This window comes from Zerene cesonia, chromosome 16, assembly GCF_012273895.1.
Source record: "Zerene cesonia ecotype Mississippi chromosome 16, Zerene_cesonia_1.1, whole genome shotgun sequence".
In the NCBI taxonomy this organism is placed as follows: domain Eukaryota; kingdom Metazoa; phylum Arthropoda; class Insecta; order Lepidoptera; family Pieridae; genus Zerene; species Zerene cesonia.
In genome coordinates this window covers 5,608,444-5,614,535 of record NC_052117.1, presented here as the reverse complement: position 1 = coordinate 5,614,535, position 6,092 = coordinate 5,608,444, and positions in this window count along the sequence as shown.

Genomic DNA, 6,092 nt, shown 5'->3' with positions numbered 1-6,092 from the left:
TTGACACGTAGCTGTAATAAGGCTCAAGTATTGAAAGATCTCAGAAGTCAAGGCAAGAAATAATCACTCAGTTTAATTTATACTTCACGACCGTAATGACTTCTAGATTACGTTGTTCAATGCACTTTTTATATAAATTAATTATGTTTCGATTAACCGTGGTCAGGTTTATTGCTACTTTATATTCCGTTATGTTAAATCGTTGCTATCAGTCAGTTATTGAAAATCGATATAACTGCTTCTGTTCTGTTGTAATTGTTTTAACGTTATTTTATTTAGTTATTGAATCTTTTTTATGAATTAAAAAAGGTTCGGTTTTCGCTGGAAATAGTCTACCTAAGAACAACAAAACTATCTATTAGACTATCCCTACCATTCCTCCATCAACCGACTTCACAAATGGAGGAGGGTCTCAATTCGACTGTAATTTTTTGTATTTGTAAATTATAAATTTTTACTGTGTGAACCAATCTTTAAATTCTTTTTTTGTAAAGCCGGTGCCTCTATATTCTGATAATTTGAACGTGTTATATTTTTTGATAAAAATAATTTTTGTTGGTTATATACCTACATAATTCAGTGAACTTTGTATAATTAGTATAATTAACTTAATTATAGGGCTCTTAAGCCCAATTTTCTTATATATATATATATATATATATATATTTGATATATCTATACTCAATAGTTACATATGAAAGATTGTTTCATATATTATTCACTGTCACACAACGATCATTCGAGCTGTAGCTAAATTTTGCCGATTCTTTCTTTACGCAAAAGGAACATCACTAGCCCTACCTTGGCTAGTAAAAAAAACAAAAACTACTTCGAACATAAATAGTACATGCCACAATATTAATTGGGTACCTTAAATACTAAAATATAAATTATCACGCTTCCCGCTTTTTGTTTGCGCTTTCATAAAAACCTCTGACCTGCACATACAACTATACCGATGAAGGATACCAACACCCATCTGCGAATTGTGACCACTAACCAGTGAGACAGGAACAAATGATATAACTATGTTTGCAACATCTGCGCTCAGACGCTCGCACGTGATCTTTGCACGGAAGGAATCAATAGCGACTACGTACAACGTTATTTAATTCGGTTAAGTGTAATACTGTTAGAATTTGATATTAAGAGAATTTTAAAGCACTTTCTTTATTAAATTTTTTACTTTTATTACTTTAAAAAACTATCTTCATCATTTGAATTAATGTTATAAGTGTAATCGATGCTTATCCGTATAAATGGTTTTTAAATCAATGAACATTATTTTCATTTCATTCACGTTATAATATACATAGATATCAATACGAAGATTGCATATGAAAAACATTATGGTAGTGAAAACTTACTTATTGGACGCAAAGATTCACCTTCTGTTAGTTTAAATTGCACAAGGTCAATAAATATTTGAGCCTATTGATTATACGTTAAAGCTCCTTAAACCATCCAGCCGTGTAGGTGGTAATATCAGTTGACCATCTGTGCCATCCCCTTTGTGGGGAGACGCTCGCAGCATGTGAAATCGCTCGGTTGTTAATAAACCGATTAGCGAACTTCGTAAATTTGATTTTAACTCGCAATTTTTCTTTTTGTAATGGATAGGACGAGACGAGGATATATATTGCCTAATGAGGCATTTGTTAGCTAACTTTTTATTTTCCTTCGTCAATAGATAATTAATAAATTATTTATAAATATATGTATATATCTGGCACAAACAAAAATTGATGGATTGAAGGCAATCTATGTAGGCGTTATTTATCTCAGAATGTATTTACATTCAAATAATAAAAACATCGAGTCTGGGTTGTTCAGTATTGAGAAGGTTATTCAAAGGTTACTGTAAGACAATCCTGAGTGCAGTAGCTATGTTCTACAGGAATTTAAAACACGCTTTTATGATTAAATTAATTCACAAAAATTACATGTCTTTGCTGTTCACTGTTGAAGGCTGTCACTGGAAGCCAAACCCGGGGCAACAGCTACGTTAAGACGTACTTTACTTTTTTTTTTGTTACAGTCTATATTAATCCATTTACATAAATTCGTGTCTTCGCTCTTCGCCACTGAGGAATTCCATTTTCCACATCTTGATTCCATCATCAGATCAATTTCATTATAACACATAATTACAATTAACTGAAGTTACTCGTAGGTGCGGGCGCAAATGGGACCTTCTTCAGGTTAGTAAAAATTTCTTAAATCACCTTAATTCACCATTGCCTAAAATATGGCATAACATACACAAAAAATACATACTGACATACACGCAAGCTCCTTTTTTAAATGTCAATTTAAAAAGTCGATTAAAAACTCTCGTTAAAACAATAATGAATAAGATAAATAAGATAATAAATAAGAAAAATACATAATTTATTTGTTGATTTTATTCATTTCATATCATCAAATAAATCCATAGAGATTTGACTAGCTGATGATTACGTATATGATACTTTACCATGAAATTCTACACACACGTAAACACTTCATAAAATGGTATACACAAAAGCATTATTTTGAATGATTCAATAGGTGTGTCACGTCAGTATTAGAGTATCAATAATGGATTGATTGTAAATGAGTGATCTCCCCACTGTTTGTTAGGTTTGATGAACATAAAATAGCTTTTACATTAAAAGCCGCAAGAGATCTGCGATTTGGTCACTAGGGAGTTAGTGTCATGGTGCGATTTTTGCAAATTTTTTTTTTGCAAATATACAAATATCAGTGTTACGCCTTTTGAATAGCACTTAATTAATATTTTTAAATGTTTTATTAGACGCTTATAACTATAATGCTAAAATTATTTCTTTTTATGAATTAAAAAAAAATATGCATTACAAAATATTGAGAATGTCGCATAACAAATATATTCATTTACATGGAATATTTCAAAAAAAAAAAAATACATTACTATTTATTAGTACTTTAATATCCACTTGGTAAGTATAACATTATTCATATATGTCAACTCCTACTGACAGCTCGCTTAATATTTACTACAATGATTAAATATTAACAATAGATGAGTATGATAGTATTTAATAATTGAAACGTAATAAATAATATGAAAAAAGCAGTGGTGGCTCAGTGGTGAGAACCTCGGACTTCAAAATCGATAAGTCGGGGTTCGAGACCGGGCGGAGCGTGCAGGAAATAAATTGATTTTTAAATTTATCTGCATATGTGAATAACATCACCACTGCTTAAAACGGTGAAGGAAAACATCGTGAGGAAACCGGCATGTCCAAGAATCAAAAGTTCGACGACATGTGACATCTGCCAACCCGCACTTGGCCAGCGTGGTGGATTATGGCCTGAACCCTCATAGGAGGCCTGTGTCCCAGCAGTGGGAACATATATGGGCTGATGATGATGAAATCAGATTGCATAATGTATATACAGCTAAATAATTTTTTGTACCAAAATCCAATATCTACTCACAACTGCGAGGCAGACCGAGTCAAATTTGCAAGTTGAAAATGTATATTGCACCGCGTAAAAGTTTTGATAAATTATTTCCAGTATTACTAGCATGGAAGTTGTAAGTTTGTTTTATTCAAGCTGTCGAACTTTTTGGCGCAAAACTCACAAAGTATCGTTATTAACTTGCCCAATGTTCAATGCTTTTGGCGCAGTTTTAAAAAACTTTGTAATTAAAACATCGCAGTTTCTTTTTTAAACTTACTACAAGGAACAAAGGTACTGGAGCACAGAGCACTAAGCAAAAGAGCGAACTTAAAAAAAAAATGACACCATAGATTAAAAATTTTTAAAATAACAAGTACTTAATATATTATGTTTACTTTTAATGATATGACGTAATTTTCTTAAATTATTTTCAACGATTTAAAAAATAAGTACCTATCAATTTACACGTCAAAATTCGTGTTGTATTATATTGATTTTGACATAAAACATACAAACATACGTGATTATTTAATACTTATGTAATATAATTATGACGTAAACAGGCAAAGTAGTTTATTATAATAAAGTTTTAAATAGCTGTCTTTAGCTTCGATAAAACTCATTATTATGACCCCACTCTCATAGTTAAGTGTAAGATAGTTTAAAAGGTCGCAACTCATCGGAACTAACTTGAGACAAAGTTTCAGAGCTTCATAAATTCCTCTAAAGCGTTAAATGTAATCGATATGAAGTTTGTGAGAAAACTTTCGTTGATATGGAAACTTTTACTGTTTATTTTTTTTAATGCAGGTGCACAATATTACATGGCATCAAATAAATGCCATACAGTTAGTGAAACTGAATCATGAATAATAAAATTGTAAAAATACGCCTACACTTCTGAATATTCTATAAACGTATGTTATCCTAAAGAAGTTTGTTACAAATGGGGATTATCACATATCCTATATAAACATGACCAAGGGCCCAAGGCACAGATGTTGAAATACCACAGGCAAAATATGGTAACAGACTGACGACCCCAAAATTGATTTGGGCACAAATTAACTTCCCGCGTCCTCGATTGCCTGTATTCCACAAATTTTCATTCCAAATTAAACCCCCAGTACCTATGCTGCATTGAAAACTTGAAGCTTATGAACGGTTTTGAGAATATTTGGTATTTTTGGTATTGTTGCTTAAATGGATGGTCGGAATTAAATGATGTCCTTCTTAAATTATTATAGACTAGCTGCGCCCCGCGCTTACACCCGCGTAAGTCCGTATCCCGTAGGAATATCGGGATAAAAAATTGCCTATATGTTATTCCAGTTGTCCAGTTGTCTACGTATCAAATTTCATTGCAATCGGTTTAGTAGTTTTTGCGTGAAGAGCAACAAACACACACACACATCCTTACAAACTTTCGCATTTATAATATTAGTAGGATGTGAAGGTAATTCTGTCTGTCTCTTCTTCAAACGTATACCACTGAAACGATTTGGATGAAATTTGGTACTACGATAGTAGTGACATATCTGTAAAAGGAAATAGGATAATTTTATCCCAAAAATAATTTTCGAGATAAATATAAATTCAGTTTATATAACTGACGGATCTATATCGAAACTAATATTTCGATTGATTACAGCTGTTATTGTATTTAAATTCAGCGCCTACAAAGTTATGAAAGTCGACTATAAAGTTCAATGGAGATTCGAACATTGCCAGTATCTACAATTACACTTCGACAAACTCCGCCGTGAACATTGTTTTCCTACGAAAGGCTTACACCGCGATATCATCAGCTTTTCCATCCAATTTCAACTATGAACGTGTAGGTAAGAAGATTATGCTTCTATGTCTGTTTGCGGAACAATTCATCATATGTTTAACGACGAACAGTTCATTGCAAAGTTTGCTTAAAGGCTTTACAACAAGGTGGGAAATAGCGTAAATAGTTTTGTTTATTCATATGATATGTAGGCCATATTAATGGATGTTGGGATATGTGTGTTAATTTTAATTGCCTGTTGTTAGCGCGTAGTTTGCGTTAGATTAGAAGAATATTATAAAGCGTGTGCTCAGTACTTTACCAAGCACTTAAATCGTGTTGACATTTTATTTAATGCTACATTATCCTATACGTAAGAAATGAATTACTCACCAACCTTATAATTTATTCAAGGACCTAGAAATACTTAGGTTTAATTAATATCTATCATAATAAATATAATATACTCTAATGTATGAATCTAAAGTTTATTTTAAGGATATTTATTATTGCTAACGGTTCGCTTATTCAATCAATTAATAGTATTTAACTTTCCTTTTGGTAAGATACTACTTTTTAACCCTTAGACTTCACACATCTTTTTCATAACGTATTAAAAAAAAATTACCTACTTCCGCTTCTCGGTTTTAAACAAAAACCATAATATTAGTCTTTTGTGCTCTTAATACCACAATGATTAAGCAACGTTGCACTTTTTATTCATTCTATCCCCGTCTTCCCTTCTTCAATGTTGCGTTCAGTAACAAGAAGCGATTTATTTAACCAGAGCGTAAAAACACATTGCTTGTTCTTACCCTCCATAACAAGATCTTTAAAAGGGTAGATATTTTGCAAAAATATCATCGCATTAGCAGAACAATAACGATCC